Here is a 20,440-nt window from a genome sequence, read left to right on the forward strand (position 1 = left end):
AGCAGATGCTTACAGAAAACTGCAGGGGCTTAGATTGAAAATAAAAAAATTGATGGGTATAAGGTAGAGAGGAGCGGGTTCGGTTCTCCGAGAACCGAATTCCCGACGAACTCCACGTGGTTTACACTGGTCCGAGGCAGGCTCGGTTGTTCCCGCCTGACTCGGAAAACCTGAACAAGGGAAAATGTCATCATCCCGCTGTCGGATTCTCGCGAGATTCGGATTTCATATAAAGAGCTGCGCGTTGCCGCCATTTTTACTCGTGCATTGAAGAGGGAGCGGAGAGGACGTGGCTATGTTCTCTCAGTGGAAATCTCAATATCAGTGCTCAGTATCAGTGGTTACTTATTGCTGCTCAGTAATACTAGTAGTGTGTCTCTCCTGCTCAGTGTCAGTTCTCAGTAGTATCCTCATCAGTGCTCAGTATCACTGCTCATTGTCTTGTGCTGCATTGTGGTGCTCAGCATACTACAGTACATTACTAATAGTCCAGTGCTGCATCTTGCTGCTCAGTGTCAGTTCTAGTATCCTCATCAGTGCTCACTATCACTGCTCATTACATTGTGGTGTTCTGTATACTACAGTAACATAGTAATATAGTAACATATAGTAATATAGTTTTTGAGGTTGAAAAGAGGCAAATTGCCCATCGTGTTCAACCTGTTTTAAGTTGTGATGATTCTACATACTTGCTGAATAATGTTTTATGACTAGTTAACTACTACAACTCATGTTACCCCCGGATTAACCATGTTGATATTTTAAGTATTATAACCTTGGATAGCTTTTTCATTCAGAAATGTATCCATTCCTTTTTTAAATCCAATTACAGAGTCCGCCATTACCACCTTCCCTGGCAGGGAATTCCACATCCTGATTGCCCTAACAGTGAAGATCATAGTATCTCACCTGGCAGGTAAGTAGGAGTTGGGCTAGAGCTGTGGAGGATTGCTGCTTGGGCACCCCCTGTCAAGTGAAGGAGATCCAACTGAGGCAGCACAAGGGAACTCTCGAAAGAAGAACAAGGCTAGAGGAAGATCTGAGACAAATAAATCTGACTTTTACCAGAGCTGACCAGAGGAAAGCACAAACACAGTCCCCCACTACCACAAATAATGCAGTCGAGTTTCCCACATTTGGGGAAATCACAGGGGTCAGCATACCCAGAATGCAATGAATGAACCTCACCCTGGGAGAACAATCTTCATGACCAAGGTATCTCCTATGCAAAATAAGTATGATTTGGGATAGGGCTGGGGAGGGCCGCTGCTCAGGCACATCTCTGTCAAGTAAAGGAGATTCAACTGAGGCAGCACAAGGGAACTCTCATCTGGGGACAACAACTGCAGGGAGAACACATATTTTCAGATGAACATGGGAGGGCAGAAGGCTGCCTAAAACTGAAGCACCCCCAAACAACGAACCAAATGCAACTACTAGTGCAAGCATTCCTGGGGGAAGGCCTGCAGCAGATGGATTTGCTTATGGTGATGTCATCCAAGCAGTGGGTCAAAGTTGGCTTCAACCCTCGTCTGCATATGAAAAGAATAAAGGGGTGTGCAGGGCATGGCGGCCTTTTGCGGCGCTTGGATGACCCCTAGTTCGCATTAAACACCTCCACCCTCCTTCGGTGTGGGGCTCATGTTGGCTATGCCCCAGCCCCTGAAGCATTCAAGCTGATTTCTTGCAGCAGCTGGGCACTGTAACAGCTCCAGAGCTGCTCTGTAAAGCAAGTAAAAGGGTGTGGGCCCTGCAGCACTACCTGTAGTTTGCATTGTGCGTTGGAAGGCACAAAGTAAGCAGATGGGAGAAGTCAGGATAGTGCACAAGGGTATAGAAGGGAGGGGCTCAAGAAAAAAGAAGTGGAAACAGACAGCAAACTAGGCTGGAGAGAGACCTGAGACAAAGAGATCTGAATTATATGAGAGCCGACCAGGGGAAACACAAATTATGCAGTCAAGTTTCCCACATTTGGGGAAATCGCAGGGGCAGCACACCCAGAGTGCAATGGGTGAGCCTTGCCCTGGGAGAAGCATCTTCATGATCATAGTATCTCACCTGGCAGGTAAGTAGGAGTTGGGCTAGAGCTGGGGAGGGTCGCTGCTCGGGCACCCCCTGTCAAGTGAAGGAGATCCAACTGAGGCAGCACAAGGGAACTCTCGAAAGAAGAACAAGGCTAGAGGAAGATCTGAGACAAAGAAATCTGACTTTTACCAGAGCTGACCAGAGGAAAGCACAAACACAGTCCCCCACTACCACAAATAATGCAGTTGAGTTTCCCACATTTGGGGAAATCACAGGGGTCAGCATACCCAGAATGCAATGAATGAACCTAACCCTGGGAGAACAATCTTCATGACCATGGTATCTCCTATGCAAAATAAGTATGATTTGGGATAGGGCTGGGGAGGGCCGCTGCTCAGGCACATCTCTGTCAAGTAAAGGAGATTCAACTGAGGCAGCACAAGGGAACTCTCATCTGGGGACAACAACTGCAGGGAGAACACATATTTTCAGATGAACATGGGAGGGCAGAAGGCTGCCTAATACTGAAGCACCCCCAAACAACAAACCAAATGCAACAACTAGTGCAAGCATTCCTGGGGGAAGGCCTGCAGCAGATGGATTTGAATATGGTGATGTCATCCAAGCAGTGGGTCAAAGTTGGCTTCAACCCTCGTCTGCATATGAAAAGAATAAAGGGGTGTGCAGGGCATGGCGGCCTTTTGCGGCGCTTGGATGACCCCTAGTTCGCATTAAACACCTCCACCCTCCTTCGGTGTGGGGCTCATGTTGGCTATGCCCCAGCCCCTGAAGCATTCAAGCTGATTTCTTGCAGCAGCTGGGCACTGTAACAGCTCCAGAGCTGCTCTGTAAAGCAAGTAAAAGGGTGTGGGCCCTGCAGCACTACCTGTAGTTTGTATTGTGCGTTGGAAGGCACAAAGTAAGCAGACGGGAGAAGTCAGGATAGTGCACAAGGGTATAGAAGGGAGGGGCTCAAGAAAAAAGAAGTGGAAACAGACAGCAAACTAGGCTGGAGAGAGACCTGAGACAAAGAGATCTGAATTATATGAGAGCCGACCAGGGGAAACACAAATTATGCAGTCAAGTTTCCCACATTTGGGGAAATCGCAGGGGCAGCACACCCAGAGTGCAATGGGTGAGCCTTGCCCTGGGAGAAGCATCTTCATGATCATAGTATCTCACCTGGCAGGTAAGTAGGAGTTGGGCTAGAGCTGGGGAGGGTCGCTGCTCGGGCACCCCCCTGTCAAGTGAAGGAGATCCAACTGAGGCAGCACAAGGGAACTCTCGAAAGAAGAACAAGGCTAGAGGAAGATCTGAGACAAAGAAATCTGACTTTTACCAGAGCTGACCAGAGGAAAGCACAAACACAGTCCCCCACTACCACAAATAATGCAGTTGAGTTTCCCACATTTGGGGAAATCACAGGGGTCAGCATACCCAGAATGCAATGAATTAACCTAACCCTGGGAGAACAATCTTCATGACCATGGTATCTCCTATGCAAAATAAGTATGATTTGGGATAGGGCTGGGGAGGGCCGCTGCTCAGGCACATCTCTGTCAAGTAAAGGAGATTCAACTGAGGCAGCACAAGGGAACTCTCATCTGGGGACAACAACTGCAGGGAGAACACATATTTTCAGATGAACATGGGAGGGCAGAAGGCTGCCTAATACTGAAGCACCCCCAAACAACAAACCAAATGCAACAACTAGTGCAAGCATTCCTGGGGGAAGGCCTGCCGCAGATGGATTTGCATATGGTGATGTCATCCAAGCAGTGGGTCAAAGTTGGTTCAAACACCTTTGCAAAGTTCTATAAGTTTGATACCCTGGCTGAGGAGGACCTCCTGTTTGCTCAATCGGTGCTGCAAAGTCATCCGCACTCTCCTGCCCGTTTGGGAGCTTTGGTATAATCCCCATGGTCCTTACGGAGTCCCCAGCATCCTCTAGGACGTAAGAGAAAATAAGATTTTAAACCTACCGGTAAATCTTTTTCTCGTAGTCCGTAGAGGATGCTGGGTGCCCGTCCCAAGTGCGGTCTACTTCTGCAAGACTTGTATATAGTTATTGCTTACATAAGGGTTATATGTTAGTTTTCATCGGTCTTGGACTGATGCTATGTTGTTTTCATACTGTTAACTGGGTAGTATATCACAAGTTATACGGTGTGATTGGTGTGGCTGGTATGAATCTTGACCTTGGATTAACAAAAATCCTTTCCTCGTACTGTCCGTCTCCTCTGGGCACAGTTTCTCTAACTGAGGTATGGAGGAGGGGCATAGAGGGAGGAGCCAGTGCACACCCAGATCTAAAGTCTTTCTTAAAGTGCCCATGTCTGCTGCGGAGCCCGTCTATCCCCCATGGTCCTTACGGAGTCCCCATCATCCTCTACGGACTACGAGAAAAAAAAATTACCGGTAGGTTTAAAATGTTATTTTTTTCTCTGCAACCCACTGCTAAATTGTGCTTCCTAGCTGTTTTTTATAAAATCACTTAATTAAATCTAACTCTGATTACGTCAGAGAAGGCCAGGTACCCTACACCATAAGAGGGGGTTTGAAATTTTGACTTGTCTACTTAAAGATCACCAAAATCTGATGACAAGGTCAATTACATCCCTGGGTGGGATTGAACCACCAACCTTTTGGTTAATAGCCCATGTAAGTGCAAGAAATCCTGAAGCACTCACTCATCATGGGAAAGTACCAATGTGTTTCTTACAAAAATTCTCCAGATTATTGACTTTTTAAAGTTTTTCTAGGAAACGTTCTAGATGAATGCTTATTAGCCTTTGTCAGTATTGACTTTCGCAAGGTGTCTCTGTGGCGCAATCGGTTAGCATGTTTGGCTATTAACCAAAAGGTTGGTGGTTCAATCCCACCCAGGGATGTAATTGACCTTGTAATCAGATTTTGGTGATCTTTAAGTAGACAAGTCAAAATTTCAAAAACCCCCCTTATGGTGTAGGGTACCTGGCCTTCTCTGATGTAATCAGAGTTAGATTTGATTAAGTGATTTTATAAAAAAACAGCTAGGAAGCACAATTTAGCAGTGAGTTGCAGAGAAAAAAAATTATGCTGGCAGAAAAGTCCAATTGAGTGATTAAACAGCTCTTCATTTTCTGATTTTATGTTTATGCTAACAAATTTGCTCTCTGAAAAGTGTCCACAAAGCCAAGTCTCTGATTAACACCTTTGTAGGAATGGTTTTTCACCTATTACTGAATTAAACTTGCTTCATTGGAAAGGCATCAAAGATGCATCCTCATTTCAATGTCTACTGAAATAATACAGGTTGACACCAGGAAACGTCACTGCATCCTTGCTGCTTCCTCATGGGGAAGTCTGTTTAATGTGAAAACAAGGTGATATCTAATCAGCACACAGGTAAGGAATTAAGAAAATCTTTCTTTATGGGTGAAGATGTTTCTCACAAATTGTTGTCCCAATGCATCATTGAAATTCAAGATGGAAGATGATTTTCATATATCACTTGTACATTTTGCATTGCTCTTCTGGTGACAATGTAGTTTGTTTTTGTCAATTACCATTTCAGTAATAGGGTAAAGAAAATTAAGTGGATTTTTTAAAGAAAACAATGCTGTCAATATACTATTAAAACAAATTAAAATGATAAAAGTTATTGTACTTTAAGTAAAAATAAAAGTGCCAAAATATCAATCCCAGTTTTTGATTACTTTAATTATAAAAAAAAAAATGCACATAGCAGAGAATAGTTTCGATCAATCGACCTCTGGGTTATGGGCCCAGCATGCTTCCATTGCACTACTCTGCTGCTCATGGAAGTGTCAGAGATCCTGAAGACTAAATTGATTAAAGGCCTAAAAGTACTGGACTATAAGGAAAGACTTACTAGGCTGAATATTTATACACTAGAAAAGAGGTGCCTAAGAGGAGATATTATTAATATCTTCAAATATGTAAAGATACATAACAAAGAGTTATCAGAGGAATTATTTATTAAAAGAACACGTGGTCACTCGCTGCGACTGGAGGAAAGTTCAGAACGCAATGGAGGAAAGGTTTCTTCACTGTTAGGGCAATCAGGATGTGGAATTCCCTGCCAGGGAAGGTGGTAATGGCGGACTCTGTAATTGGATTTAAAAAAGGAATGGATACATTTCTGAATGAAAAAGCTATCCAAGGTTATAATACTTAAAATATCAACATGGTTAATCCGGGGGTAACATGAGTTATAGTAGCTAACTAGTCATAAAACATTATTCAGCAAGTATGTAGAATCATCACAACTTAAAACAGGTTGAACACGATGGGCAATTTGCCTCTATTCAACCTCAAAAACTATGTTACTATATTACTATGTTATTGTAGTATACAGAACACCACAATGCAATGAGCAGTGATAGTGAGCACTGATGAGGATACTAGAACTGACACTGAGCAGCAAGATGCAGCACTGGACTATTAGTAATGTACTGTATTATGCTGAGCAACACAATGCAGCACAAGACAATGAACAGTGATACTGAGCACTGATGAGGATACTACTGAGAACTGACACTGAGCAGGAGAGACACACTACTAGTATTACTGAGCAGCAATAAGTAACCACTGATACTGAGCACTGATATTGAGATTTCCACTGAGAGAACATAGCCACGTCCTCTCCGCTCTCTCTTCAATGCACGAGTAAAAATGGCAGCAACGCGCAGCTCTTTATATGGAATCCGAATCTCGCGAGAATCCGACAGCGGGATGATGACATTTTCCCTTGTTCAGGTTTTCCGAGTCAGGCGGGAACAACCGAGCCTGCCTCGGACCAGTGTAAACCACGTGGAGTTCGTGGGGAATTCGGTTCTCGGAGAACCGAACCCGCTCCTCTCTACCTTATACCCTATCAATTTTTTTATTTTCAATCTAAGCCCCTGCAGTTTTCTGTAAGCATCTGCTTCGCTATGATGATCAACAAGTCACAAGGGCAAACACTCAGGGTTTGAGGCGTAGATCTTAGGACCAGCTGCTACAAGCATGGCAGAGGTGTCACTATCACTGGTGACACCCAGAGAGGTGGCGAGGGAGATTGTAATGCAGTGCGCGCAGATAAGCAGTGCAATGGTAAAAAGGAGGCATGGTTTCATAGGTAGGGGCGTGGCCTGGTGGCCTGAATCTACATTTTGTTGCTCCGGGTGTCCCGGGGGTTGGGGGCTGCACCCGGGGACTAGTGTGTGAGCGGTGCTGGCTCCTGCAAAGTGACAGGGCATGGCCACCCAGCATGACGCCTCCCTTCTTGACCATGCTGTAATTGCAGTCGCACTGCAGTTCAGCGTGATCATAAAAAATGGTGTAGGCTCCTGCTGGTGCAGACTGTATGTGCGCGCAGGAAGCCGCCACCATTTTTGTGATCACAGCGGCTGAATGTGATGTCATACAGTCGCTGTGACCACGCCCCCTGTGTCTCCTCCGTTGCAGACCCCATTTTGAAGCCTTGCCCCCGCACCGCTCCATCCCTGACTTGGAAATGGAGTGTTGCTGACCCACCTCTCCCCCCCTTCCCCGCCCCGATTGACAGGCAGAGGCGATCACATTCTCTGCGGGGTGCCGCAGAAAATGCAGGCACATGCGTATGCTCTTAGCAATTTTTGCAGTTGGATCGCTTATTGTGATTGCAATCCAACCTGAATCAGGCCCTATTACCTATCACAATGCGCTGCGGGCAGTACAAAATTGGGTTAATATAGGAGAAAAACCCCCAGACCTGTGCTCCTTAACTGTACCTGGTGGCTAGTGGAGCGGCTGCCCAGTAATCAGTGTCCACCGCAGTGCGCACACGGCCCACCCCCTACGGCCTCGCTCCCCTTCAGCAGCGGCCTCGTGATCCGGAAGGGTGGTGTGTGTGTGACTGACCTTAGGATGAAACCGGAGCCTCCGCTGCAGTGACCCAGCAACCAGGGCACGGGAGTATACAGCGCCGCTGGGAGTGATGAAGCTGCAGTAAAGATGTCTATTAGACCTAGCCTGCTGCAGCCCTTGTAGATTCTCATAAAACAAGTTCTTCTTTTCTTGTCAAAATTAATAGCTAAGAATAGGCTGCCTGAGGCAGGCCCCTGTTAATTGGCCTGCTACTGAAGGCACCAACTACAAACTGAGCTCCCTGTTCATGGAAGCGGGGTTATAGAGGAGAATGCACTGAGCTTCTTGGGAACAGTCAAAAGCTTTGAGCCGGTTGGTGCCTCAGATCAAGATCCTACTCTACACCCCAATGTGAATCCTTGTGGAGTCCAGTGTACCCCACAGAAGAAATTAATGTGTCACACCCATTGGCAGCAACCTTAGAATAGCTGCTGACGGGCACAATTGAGAAAGGAAGGGGGGGGGGACATTTGAATCCAGCACATAGATGCAATTCAAATATGTAATTCGTACCTTCCTATTTTAAAATATAATGGATGAACCTCACCCTGTGAGAACAATCTTCATGATCAAGAGATCTCATATGCAAAATAAATATGAGTTGGGATAGGGCTGGGGAGGGCTGCTCGGGCAGCACCTCCCCCGTCAAGTTAAGGAGATTCAACTGAGGAAGCACAAGGGAACTCTCGTCTGGGGACAACAACTGCAGGGAGACCACATCTTTTCAGATGAACATGGGAGGGCGGAAGGCTGCCTAATACTGAAGCACCATATGCAACAACTAGTACAAGCATTCCTGGGGGAAGGTCTGCAGCAGACAGATTTGCATACGGTGATGTTATCCAAGCAGTGGGCCAAAGTTGACTGGAACCCTCATCTGCATATGAAAAGAGAAAAGGGGCATGCAGGGCATGGCGGCCTTTTGCAGTGCTTGGATGACCCCTAGTTCACATTAAACACCCCCACCCTCCTTTGGTGTGGGGCTCATGTTGGCCATGCCCCATCCCCTGAAGCATTCAAGCTGATTTCTTGCAGCAGCTGGGCACTGTAACAGCTCCAGAGCTGTTCTGTAAGGCAAGTAAAAGGGTGTGGGCCCTGCAGCACCACCTGTAGTTCGCATTGTGCGTTGGAAGGCACAAAGTAAGCAGACGGGAGGAGAAGTCAGGATAGTGCGCAAGGGCATTCTTTTCTCTTAGTCCGTAGAGGATGCTGGGGTCACATTAAGAACCATGGGGTATAGACGGGATCCGCAAGAGACATGGGCACTTTAAGACTTTCAAAGGGTGTGAACTGGCTCCTCCCTCTATGCCCCTCCTCCAGACTCCAGTTATAGGAACTGTGCCCAGGGAGACGGACATTTCGAGGAAAGGATTTATTGTTAAACTAAGGTGAGCATCTTACCAGCTCACACCTTAAACATGCCGCAGAACGTGGCATTCAACAGAACACAAGCCAACGGCATGAACAATTGCAGCAAAAAGCTGACCAGAACCATAACACAACATGTGTATAACCACAAGTAATAACTGCAGACACAGTATGGACTGGGACGGGTGCCCAGCATCCTCTACAGACTAAGAGAAAAGGATTTACCGGTAGGTATTAAAATCCTATTTTCTCATACGACCTAGAGGATGCTGGGGTCACATTAAGAACCATGGGGTTATACCAAAGCTCTTGAACGGGTGGGAGAGTGCGTACGACTCTGCAGCACCGAATGACCCAACTTAAGGTTATCATCAGCCAAGGTATCAAACTTGTAAAACTTAGCAAAAGTGTTTACTAAATAGCTGCTCGGCAAAGTTGCAATGCCGAGACTCCCCGACCAGCTGCCAAGGATGAACCCACCTTTCTAGTAGAATGGGTCTTCACCTACTTCAGTAACGGCAATCCTGCCGTGGAACGAGCATGCTGAATCTTACCACAGATCCAGCGCATAATGGTCTGCATGGAAGCAGGACACCAAATCCTGTTGGGAGCATACAGGACAAACAGAGCCTCTGTTTTCCTAATCTGAACCGTTCTGGTGACATACATTTTCAAAGTTCTGACCACAGCCAGAGACTTTGACTCAACGAAGGTGTCAGTGGCCAAAGGCACCATGTGGAAAGATGAACCACCTTCGGCAGAAATTGTTGACGTGTCCTCAATTCTGCTCTATCTTCATGAAAGATCAAATAAAGGCTCTTGTGATACTGCATGGTTTGTACTGTTTTCCATGTGCTCCCAGACCTTTAAGCAAGTAGCATGGTCAAGAAAGTTCTGTTTGAAAAGAAACAACATTTACTGTCATTGTTATGCAAATAAACTTACATTAAAGCTAACAAGAAAGCACACTCGTTCTGTCTTTAAACTGATAAAAGAAACCCCAATAATATGGGGCATGCAAAAATTGAGATAAAACTCAGTTTTGCTCCTCTCCACGGAAATCTTTAATAAAAGGCGAAATATTTGTTAGTTCTGAAGAGAAACCAGAGCATGACCAAGATTCCACCTGTCGCCTGAGTGCCATGCCAGCAGTTCTCATTCAGCTGAAAGTGAGCACCCAATTTGAATGAAAGAAAGCAGATTTCTCACCAGGCTTCCCCTTGCTATAAACATGGTTTGTACTCTTTTCCATGTGCTCCCAGATCTTTCAAGCAATTAGTATAGTCAAGAAAGTTCTGTTTGAAAAGAAACAAACATTTACTGTCATTTCTATGCAAATGAGCTTACATTAAAGCACACTCGTTCTATCTTTAAACCGATAAAAGAAACCCCAATAAGACGGAGCATGCAAAAATTGAGATAAAACTCAGTTTTGCTCCTCTCCACGGAAATCTTTAGTAAAAGGCGAAAGATCTGTTCGTTTTGAAGAGAAACCAGAGCATGACCAAGATTCCACCTGTCGCCTGAGTGCCATGCCAGCAATCCTCATTCAGCTCAAAGTGAGCACCCAATTTGAAAGAAAGAAAGCAGATTTCTCACCAGGCTTCCCCTTGCTATAAACATGGTTTGTACTCTTTTCCATGTGCTCCCAGATCTTTCAAGCAATTAGTGTGGTCAAGAAAGTTCTGTTTGAAAAGAAACAAACATTTACTGTCATTTCTATGCAAATGAGCTTACATTAAAGCACACTCGTTCTATCTTTAAACCGATAAAATAAAATCCCAATAAGATGGGGCATGCAAAAATTGAGATAAAACTCAGTTTTGCTCCTCTCCACGGAAATCTTTAGTAAAAGGCGAAAGATTTGTTCGTTCTGAAGAGAAACCAGAACATGACCAAGATTCCACCTGTCGCCTGAGTGCCATGCCAGCAGTCCTCATTCAGCTCAAAGTGAGCACCCAATTTGAAAGAAAGAAAGCAGATTTCTCACCAGGCTTCCCCTTGCTATAAACATGGTTTGTACTCTTTTCCATGTGCTCCCAGATCTTTCAAGCATTTAGTATAGTCAAGAAAGTTCTGTTTGAAAAGAAACAAACATTTACTGTCATTTCTATGCAAATGAGCTTACATTAAAGCACACTCGTTCTATCTTTAAACCGATAAAAGAAACCCCAATAAGACGGAGCATGCAAAAATTGAGATAAAACTCAGTTTTGCTCCTCTCCACGGAAATCTTTAGTAAAAGGCGAAAGATCTGTTCGTTTTGAAGAGAAACCAGAGTATGACTAAGATTCCACCTGTCGCCTGAGTGCCATGCCAGCAGTCCTCATTCAGCGCAAAGTGAGCACCCAATTTGAAAGAAAGAAAGCAGATTTCTCACCAGGCTTCCCCTTGCTATAAGCATGGTTTGTACTCTTTTCCATGTGCTCCCAGATCTTTCAAGCAATTAGAATGGTCAAGAAAGTTCTGCTTGAAAAGAAACAGACATTTATAGTCATTGTTATGCAAATAAACTTACATTAAAGCTAACAAGAAACTGATAAAAGAAACCCCAATAATATGGGGCATGCAAAAATTGAGATAAAACTCAGTTTTGCTCCTCTCCACAGAAATCTTTAATAAAAGGCGAAAGATTTGTTCGTTCTGAAGAGAAACCAGAGCATGACCAAGATTCCACCTGTCGCCTAAATGCTGTGCCAGCAGTCCTCATTCAGATCAAAGTGAGCGCCCAACTTGAAAGTAAGCAGATTTCTCACCTGGCTTCTCCTTGCTATAAGCATGGTTTGTACTGTATTCCATGTGCTCCCAGATCTTTCAAGCAAGTAGCATGGTCAAGAAAGTTCTGTTTGAAAAGAAACAAACATTTACTGTCATTTCTATGCAAATGAGCTTACATTAAAGCACACTCATTCTATCTTTAAACCGATAAAAGAAACCCCAAAAAGATGGGGCATGCAAAAATTGAGATAAAACTCGGTTTTGCTCCTCTCCACGGAAATCTTTAATAAAAGGCGAAAGATTTGTTCGTTCTGAAGAGAAACCAGAGCATGACCAAGATTTTTATCTGAAAATATGTGTTCTCCCTGCAGTTGTTGTCCCCAGATGAGAGTTCCCTTGTGCTGCCTCAGTTGAATCTCCTTTACTTGACAGAGATGTGCCTGAGCAGCGGCCCTCCCCAGCCCTATCCCAAATCATACTTATTTTGCATAGGAGATACCATGGTCATGAAGATTGTTCTCCCAGGGTGAGGTTCATTCATTGCATTCTGGGTATGCTGACCCCTGTGATTTTCCCAAATGTGGGAAACTCGCTTTTATACCCTTGTGCACTATCCTGACTTCTCCTCCTGTCTGCTTACTTTGTGCCTTCCAATGCACAATGCAAACTACAGGTAGTGCTGCAGGGCCCACACCCTTTTACTTGCCTTACAGAGCAGCTCTGGAGCTGATACAGTGCCAAGCTGCTGCAAGAAATCAGCTTGAATGCTTCAGGGGATGGGGCATGGCCAACATGAGCCCCACACCGAAGGAGGGTGGGGGTGTTTAATGCGAACTAAGGGTCATCCAAGCGCCGCAAAAGGCCGCCATGCCCTGCATACCCCTTTTCTCTTTTCATATGCAGATGAGGGTTCCAGCCAACTTTGGCCCACTGCTTGGATGACATCACCGTATGCAAATCCGTCTTCTGCAGAACTTCCCCCAGGAATGCTTGCACTAGTTGTTGCATTTGGTTTGTTGTTTGGGGGTGCTTCAGTATTAGGCAGCCTTCTGCCCTCCCATGTTCATCTGAAAATATGTGTTCTCCCTGCAGTTGTTGTCCCCAGATGAGAGTTCCCTTGTGCTGCCTCAGTTGAATCTCCTTTACTTGACAGAGATGTGCATGAGCAGCGGCCCTCCCCAGCCCTATCCCAAATCATACTTATTTTGCATAGGAGATACCATGGTCATGAAGATTGTTCTCCCAGGGTGAGGTTCATTCATTGCATTTTGGGTATGCTGACCCCTGTGATTTACCCAAATGTGGGAAACTCGACTGCATTATTTGTGGTAGTGGGGGACTGTGTTTGTGCTTTCCTCTGGTCAGCTCTGTTAAAACTCAGATTTCTTTGTCTCAGATTTTCCTCTAGCCTTGTTCTTCTTTCGAGAGTTCCCTTGTGCTGCCTCAGGTGGATCTCCTTCACTTGACAGGGGGGTGCCCGAGCAGCGACCCTCCCCAGCTCTAGCCCAACTCCTACTTACCTGCCAGGTGAGATACTATGATCAGGAAGGTGCTTCTCCCAGGGCAAGGCTCACCCATTGCACTCTGGGTGTGCTGCTCCTACGATTTCCCCAAATGTGGGACACTTGACTGCATAATTTGTGTTTCCTCTGGTCGGCTCTCGTATAATTCAGATCTCTTTGTCTCAGGTCTTTCTCCAGCCTAGTTTGCTGTCTGTTTCCACTTCTTTTATCTTGAGCCCCTCCCTTCTATACCCTTGTGCACTATCCTGACTTCTCCTCCCGTCTGCTTACTTTGTGCCTTCCAATGCACAATGCAAACTACAGGTAGTGCTGCAGGGCCCACACAATCTTTTACTTGCCTTAAAGAGCAGCTCTGGAGCTGTTACAGTGCCCAGCTGCTGCAAGAAATCAGCTTGAATGCTTCAGGGGATGGGGCATGGCCAACATGAGCCCCACACCAAAGGTGGGTGGGGGTGTTTAATGCGAACTAGGGGTAATCCAAGCACCGCAAAAGGCCGCCATGCCCTGCACGCCCCTTTTCTCTTTTCATATGCAGATGAGGGTTGAAGCCAACTTTGACCCACTGCTTGGATGACATCACCATATGCAAATCCATCTGCTGCAGGCCTTGCCCCAGGAATGCTTGCACTAGTTGTTGCATTTGGTTTGTTGTTTGGGGGTGCTTCAGTATTAGGCAGCCTTCTGCCCTCCCATGTTCATCTGAAAATATGTGTTCTCCCTGCAGTTGTTGTCCCCAGATGAGAGTTCCCTTGTGCTGCCTCAGTTGAATCTCCTTTACTTGACAGAGATGTGCCTGAGCAGCGGCCCTCCCAGCCCTATCCCAAATCATACTTATTTTGCATAGGAGACACCATGGTCATGAAGATTGTTCACCCAGGGTGAGGTTCATTCATTGCATTCTGGGTATGCTGACCCCTGTGATTTCCCCAAATGTGGGAAACTCGCCTGCATTTTTTGTGGTAGTGGGGGACTGTGTTTGTGTTTTCCTCTGGTCAGCTCTGGTAAAAGTCAGATTTCTTTGTCTCATATATTCCTCTAGCCTTGTTCTTCTTTCGAGAGTTCCCTTGTGCTGCCTCAGTTGGATCTCCTTCACTTGACAGGGGGGTGCCCGAGCAGTGACCCTCCCCAGCTCTAGCCCAACTCCTACTTACCTGCCAGGTGAGATACTATGATCATGAAGGTGCTTCTCCCAGGGCAAGGCTCACCCATTGCACTCTGGGTGTGCTGCTCCTGTGATTTCCCCAAATGTGGGAAACTTGATTGCATAATTTGTGTTTCCCCTGGTCGGCTCTCGTATAATTCAGATCTCTTTGTCTCAGGTCTCTCTCCAGCCTAGTTTGCTGTCTGTTTCCACTTCTCTTTTCTGGAGCCACTCCCTTCTATGCCCTTGCGCACTATCCTGACTTCTCCCGTCTGCTTACTTTGTGCCTTCCAACGCACAATGCGAACTACAGGTAGTGCTGCAGGGCCCACACCCTTTTAGTTGCCTTACAGAGCAGCTCTGGAGCTGTTACAGTGCCCAGCTGCTGCAAGAAATCAGCTTGAATGCTTCAGGGGCTGGGGCATAGCCAACATGAGCCCCACACCAAAGGAGGGTGGGGGTGTTTAATGCGAACTAGGGGTCATCCAAGCACCGCAAAAGGCCGCCATGCCCTGCATGCCCCTTTTCTCTTTTCATATGCAGATGAGGGTTCCAGCCAACTTTGGCCCACTGCTTGGATGACATCACCGTATGCAAATCCGTCTGCTGCAGACCTTCCCCCAGGAATGCTTGTACTAGTTGTTGCATATGGTTTGATATTTGATGGTGCTTCAGTATTAGGCAGCCTTCCGCCCTCCCATGTTCATCTGAAAAGATGTGGTCTCCCTGCAGTTGTTGTCCCCAGACGAGAGTTCCCTTGTGCTTCCTCAGTTGAATCTCCTTAACTTGATGGGGGAGGGGCTGCCCGAGCAGCCACCCTCCCCAGCCCTATCCCAACTCATACTTATTTTGCATATGAGATCTCTTGATCATGAAGATTGTTCTCACAGGGTGAAGTTCATCCATTATATTTTAAAATAGGAAGGTACAAATTACATATTTGAATTGCATCTATGTGCTGGATTCAAATGTCCCCCCCCCCCTTCCTTTCTCAATTGTGCCCATCAGCAGCTATTCTAAGGTTGCTGCCAATGGGTGTGACACATTAATTTCTTCTGTGGGGTACACAGGACTCCACAAGGATTCACATTGGGGTGTAGAGTAGGATCTTGATCTGAGGCACCAACCGACTCAAAGCTTTTGACTGTTCCCAAGATGCTCAGCGCATCCTCCTCTATAACCCCGCTTCCATGAACAGGGAGCTCAGTTTGTAGTTGGTGCCTTCAGTAGCAGGCCACTTAACAGGGGCCTGCCTCAGGAAGCCAATTCTTAGCTATTCATTTTGACAAGAAAAGAAGAACTTGTTTTATGAGAATCTACAAGGGCTGCAGCAGGCTAGGTCTAATAGACATCTTTACTGCAGCTTCATCACTCCCAGCGGCGCTGTATACTCCCGTGCCCTGGTTGCTGGGTCACTGCAGCGGAGGCTCCGGTTTCTTCCTAAGGTCAGTCACACACACACCGCCCTTCCGGATCACGAGGCCGCTGATGAAGGGGAGCGAGGCCGTAGGGGGTGGACCGTGTGCGCACTGGCGTGGACACTGATTACTGGGCAGCCGCTCCACTAGCCACCAGGTACAGTTAAGGAGCACAGGTCTGGGGGTTTTTCTCCTATATTAAACCAATTTTGTACTGCCCGCAGCGCATTGTGATAGGTAATAGGGCCTGATTCAGGTTGGATTGCAATCACAATAAGTGATCCAACTGCAAAAATTGCTAAGAGCATACGCATGTGCCTGCATTTTCTGCGGCACCCCGCAGAGAATGCGATCGCCTCTGCCTGTCAATCGGGGCAGGGGGGGAGAGGGGGGTCAGCAACACTCCATTTCCAAGTCAGGGATGGAGCGGTGCGGGGGCAAGGCTTCAAAATGGGGTCTGCAATGGAGGAGACACAGGGGGCGTGGTCACAGCAGCTGTATGACATCACATTCAGCCGCTGTGATCACAAAAATGGTGGCGGCTTCCTGCGCGCACATACAGTCTGCACCAGCAGGAGGCTACACCATTTTTTATGATCACGCTGAACTGCAGTGCGACTGCAATTACAGCATGGTCAAGAAGGGAGGCGTCATGCTGGGTGGCCATAAGAGATGAGCGGGTTCGGTTCCTCGGAATCCGAACCCGCCCGAACTTCACCCTTTTTTGCTCGGGTCCGAGCAGACTCGGATCCTCTCGCCTTGCTCGGTTAACCCGAGCGCGCCCGAACGTCATCATCCCGCTGTCGGATTCTCACGAGACTTGGATTCTATATAAGGAGCCGCGTGTCGCCGCCATTTTCACACGTGCATTGAGATTGATAGGGAGAGGACGTGGCTGGCGTCCTCTCCGTTTAGATTAGAAGATAGAGACGAGTGACATTTGATTTACTACTAATTTGGGGAGCAGTTGAACTTGTCAGGAGTACTCAGTAGTGCAGAGTTTTGCTGATAGTGACCACCAGTTTTATTATTTATAATCCGTTCTCTGCCTGAAAAAAAACGATACACATACCATATCTGTGCTCAGCCTCAGTGTGCTGCATGATATATCATCTATGTATATCTGACTGTGCTGAGTGCTCACTGCTCACACAGCTTAATTGTGGGGGAGACTGGGGAGCAGTTATAGCAGGAGTACAGTGCACACTTTTGCTGCCAGTGTGACCACCAGTATATTGTCTGCCTGAAAAAGTTAAACACTCCTGTGGTGTTTTTTTTTTATTCTATAAATGCATTCTGCTGACAGTGTCCAGCAGGTCCGTCATACATATATTATATAAATATTTACCTGCAGTAGTGTTATATTTTTTTTTTCATCTTTATCATCTCTATATTAGCAGACGCAGTACGGTAGTCCACGGCTGTGGCTATCTCTGTGTCGTCAGTGCTCGTCCATAATTGTATACCTACCTACCTGTGGTGGTTTTTTTTTTTCTATCTTCTTCATACTAGTAGTTTAGGAGTCTACTGACAGTGTCCACCAGGTCCATCATTATATTATATACCTACAGTAGTAATATATTTATTATATTATCTATACTAGCAGACGCAGTACGGTAGTCCACGGCTGTGGCTATCTCTGTGTCGTCAGTGCTCGTCCATAATTGTATACCTACCTACCTGTGGTGGGGGGTTTTTTTCTATCTTCTTCATACTAGCAGTTTAGGAGTCTGCTGACAGTGTCCACCAGGTCCGTCATTATATTATATACCTACAGTAGTAATATATTTAGTATATTATCTATACTAGCAGACGCAGTACGGTAGTCCACGGCTGTACCTACCTCTGTGTCGTCACTCGTCCATAATTGTATACCTAACTGTGGTGGGTTTTTTTTTCTATCTTCTTCATACTAGTAGTTTAGCAGTCTGCTGACAGTGTCCACCAGGTCCGTCATTATATTATATATACCTACAGTAGTTATATATATTTTTTTTTATATCATTAATTATCATCTCTATACTAGCAGACGCAGTACGGTAGGCCACGGCTGTGGCTATCTCTGTGTCGTCAGTGCTCGTCCATAATTGTATACCTACCTACCTGTGGTGGAAGTTTTTTTCTATCTTCTTCATACTAGTAGTTTAGCAGTCTGCTGACAGTGTCCACCAGGTCCGTCATTATATTATATATACCTACAGTAGTTATATATATATTTTTTTTTATATTATTAATTATCATCTCTATACTAGCAGACGCAGTACGGTAGTCCACGGCTGTAGCTACCTCTGTGTCGTCAGTCACTCGTCATCCATAAGTATACTAGTATCCATCCATCTCCATTGTTTACCTGAGGTGCCTTTTAGTTGTGCCTATTAAAATATGGAGAACAAAAATGTTGAGGTTCCAAAAATAGGGAAAGATCAAGATCCACTTCCACCTCGTGCTGAAGCTGCTGCCACTAGTCATGGCCGAGACGATGAAATTCCATCAACGTCGTCTGCCAAGGCCGATGCCCAATGTCATAGTACAGAGCATGTAAAATCCAAAACACAAAAGATCAGTAAAAAAATGACTCAAAAATCTAAATAAAAATCGTCGGAGGAGAAGCGTAAACTTGCCAATATGCCATTTACCACACGGAGTGGCAAGGAACGGCTGAGGCCCTGGCCTATCTTCATGGCTAGTGGTTCAGCTTCACATGAGGATGGAAGCACTCAGCCTCTCGCTAGAAAAATGAAAAGACTTAAGCTGGCAAAAGCACAGCAAAGAACTGTGCGTTCTTCAAAATCACAAATCCACAAGGAGAGTCCAATTGTGTCGGTTGCGATGCCTGACCTTCCCAACACTGGACGTGAAGAGCATGCACCTTCCACCATTTGCACGCCCCCTGCAAGTGCTGGAAGGAGCACCCGCAGTCCAGTTCCTGATAGTCAGATTGAAGATGTCAGTGTTGAAGTACACCAGGATGAGGAGAATATGGGTGTTTCTGGCGCTGGGGAGGAAATTGACAAGGAGGATTCTGATGGTGAGGTGGTTTGTTTAAGTCAGGCACCCGGCGAGACACCTGTTGTCCGTGGGAGGAATATGGCCATTGACATGCCTGGTGAAAATACCAAAAAAATCAGCTCTTCGGTGTGGAAGTATTTCAACAGAAATGCGGACAACAGGTGTCAAGCCGTGTGTTGCCTTTGTCAAGCTGTAATAAGTAGGGGTAAGGACGTTAACCACCTCGGAACATCCTCCCTTATACGTCACCTGCAGCGCATTCATCATAAGTCAGTGACAAGTTCAAAAACTTTGGGCGACAGCGGAAGCAGTCCACTGACCAGTAAATCCCTTCCTCTTGTAACCAAGCTCACGCAAACCACCCCACCAACTCCCTCAGTGTCAATTTCCTCCTTCCCCAGGAATGCCAATAGTCCTGCAGGCCATGTCACTGGCAATTCTGACGAGTTCTCTCCTGCCTGGGATTCCTCCGATGCATCCTTGAGTGTAACGCCTACTGCTGCTGGCGCTGCTGTTGTTGCTGCTGGGAGTCGATGGTCATCCCAGAGGGGAAGTCGTAAGACCACTTTTACTACTTCCACCAAGCAATTGACTGTCCAACAGTCCTTTGCGAGGAAGATGAAATATCACAGCAGTCATCCTGCTGCAAAGCGGATAACTGAGGCCTTGGCATCCTGGGCAGTGAGAAACGTGGTTCCGGTATCCATCATTACTTCAGAGCCAACTATAGACTTGATTGAGGTACTGTGTCCCCGGTACCAAATACTATCTAGGTTCCATTTCTCTAGGCAGGCGATACCGAAAATGTACACAGACCTCAGAAAAAGACTCACCAGTGTCCTAAAAAATGCAGTTGTACCCAATGTCCACTTAACCACGGACATGTGGACAAGTGGAGCAGGGCAGACTCAGGACTATATGACTGTGACAGCCCACTGGGTAGATGTATTGACTCCCGCCGCAAGAACAGCAGCGGCGGCACCAGTAGCAGCATCTCGCAAACGCCAACTCTTTCCTAGGCAGGCTACGCTTTGTATCACCGCTTTCCAGAATACGCACACAGATGAAAACCTCTTACGGCAACTGAGGAAGATCATCACAGAATGGCTTACCCCAATTGGACTCTCCTGTGGATTTGTGGCATCGGACAACGCCAGCAATATTGTGCGTGCATTATATCTGGGCAAATTCCAGCACGTCCCATGTTTTGCACATACCTTGAATTTGGTGGTGCAGAATTATTTAAAAAACGACAGGGGCGTGCAAGAGATGCTGTCGGTGGCCACAAGAATTGCGGGACACTTTCGGCGTACAGGCACCACGTACAGAAGACTGGAGCAACACCA

At 46.3% G+C, this 20,440-nt stretch overlaps 13 non-coding genes and 3 pseudogenes across 13 annotated transcripts; 5 read left to right on the forward strand and 11 right to left on the reverse strand.

The window, feature by feature from the left end:
- Window positions 1–1,075: 1,075 nt before the first annotated feature.
- Window positions 1,076–1,239, reverse strand: LOC135033490 (U1 spliceosomal RNA). Its single transcript, XR_010228853.1, has one exon. It is a non-coding gene; the product is annotated as a U1 spliceosomal RNA (small nuclear RNA).
- A 692-nt stretch (window positions 1,240–1,931) lies between these two features.
- LOC135033339 (U1 spliceosomal RNA) lies at window positions 1,932–2,073 on the reverse strand (annotated as a pseudogene).
- Window positions 2,074–2,224: 151 nt separating this feature from the next.
- On the reverse strand, window positions 2,225–2,388 carry LOC135033407 (U1 spliceosomal RNA). Its single transcript, XR_010228778.1, has one exon. It is a non-coding gene; the product is annotated as a U1 spliceosomal RNA (small nuclear RNA).
- Window positions 2,389–3,080: 692 nt separating this feature from the next.
- LOC135033340 (U1 spliceosomal RNA) lies at window positions 3,081–3,222 on the reverse strand (annotated as a pseudogene).
- A 152-nt stretch (window positions 3,223–3,374) lies between these two features.
- On the reverse strand, window positions 3,375–3,538 carry LOC135033453 (U1 spliceosomal RNA). The gene has a single exon (XR_010228817.1). It is a non-coding gene; the product is annotated as a U1 spliceosomal RNA (small nuclear RNA).
- A 6,743-nt stretch (window positions 3,539–10,281) lies between these two features.
- Window positions 10,282–10,397, reverse strand: LOC135033454 (U5 spliceosomal RNA). The gene has a single exon (XR_010228818.1). It is a non-coding gene; the product is annotated as a U5 spliceosomal RNA (small nuclear RNA).
- A 274-nt stretch (window positions 10,398–10,671) lies between these two features.
- On the reverse strand, window positions 10,672–10,787 carry LOC135033445 (U5 spliceosomal RNA). Its single transcript, XR_010228809.1, has one exon. It is a non-coding gene; the product is annotated as a U5 spliceosomal RNA (small nuclear RNA).
- Window positions 10,788–11,062: 275 nt separating this feature from the next.
- LOC135033436 (U5 spliceosomal RNA) lies at window positions 11,063–11,178 on the reverse strand. The gene has a single exon (XR_010228801.1). It is a non-coding gene; the product is annotated as a U5 spliceosomal RNA (small nuclear RNA).
- Window positions 11,179–11,452: 274 nt separating this feature from the next.
- Window positions 11,453–11,568, reverse strand: LOC135033433 (U5 spliceosomal RNA). Its single transcript, XR_010228798.1, has one exon. It is a non-coding gene; the product is annotated as a U5 spliceosomal RNA (small nuclear RNA).
- Window positions 11,569–11,832: 264 nt separating this feature from the next.
- On the reverse strand, window positions 11,833–11,948 carry LOC135033449 (U5 spliceosomal RNA). The gene has a single exon (XR_010228813.1). It is a non-coding gene; the product is annotated as a U5 spliceosomal RNA (small nuclear RNA).
- A 270-nt stretch (window positions 11,949–12,218) lies between these two features.
- On the reverse strand, window positions 12,219–12,334 carry LOC135033440 (U5 spliceosomal RNA). Its single transcript, XR_010228804.1, has one exon. It is a non-coding gene; the product is annotated as a U5 spliceosomal RNA (small nuclear RNA).
- A 144-nt stretch (window positions 12,335–12,478) lies between these two features.
- LOC135033419 (U1 spliceosomal RNA) lies at window positions 12,479–12,606 on the forward strand (annotated as a pseudogene).
- Window positions 12,607–13,199: 593 nt separating this feature from the next.
- LOC135033268 (U1 spliceosomal RNA) lies at window positions 13,200–13,363 on the forward strand. Its single transcript, XR_010228659.1, has one exon. It is a non-coding gene; the product is annotated as a U1 spliceosomal RNA (small nuclear RNA).
- A 152-nt stretch (window positions 13,364–13,515) lies between these two features.
- On the forward strand, window positions 13,516–13,678 carry LOC135033329 (U1 spliceosomal RNA). Its single transcript, XR_010228718.1, has one exon. It is a non-coding gene; the product is annotated as a U1 spliceosomal RNA (small nuclear RNA).
- Window positions 13,679–14,353: 675 nt separating this feature from the next.
- Window positions 14,354–14,517, forward strand: LOC135033294 (U1 spliceosomal RNA). Its single transcript, XR_010228684.1, has one exon. It is a non-coding gene; the product is annotated as a U1 spliceosomal RNA (small nuclear RNA).
- A 152-nt stretch (window positions 14,518–14,669) lies between these two features.
- Window positions 14,670–14,832, forward strand: LOC135033384 (U1 spliceosomal RNA). The gene has a single exon (XR_010228758.1). It is a non-coding gene; the product is annotated as a U1 spliceosomal RNA (small nuclear RNA).
- Window positions 14,833–20,440: the final 5,608 nt, after the last annotated feature.

This window comes from Pseudophryne corroboree, unplaced genomic scaffold (genome assembly GCF_028390025.1).
Source record: "Pseudophryne corroboree isolate aPseCor3 unplaced genomic scaffold, aPseCor3.hap2 scaffold_571, whole genome shotgun sequence".
Taxonomy (NCBI): Eukaryota; Metazoa; Chordata; class Amphibia; order Anura; family Myobatrachidae; genus Pseudophryne; species Pseudophryne corroboree.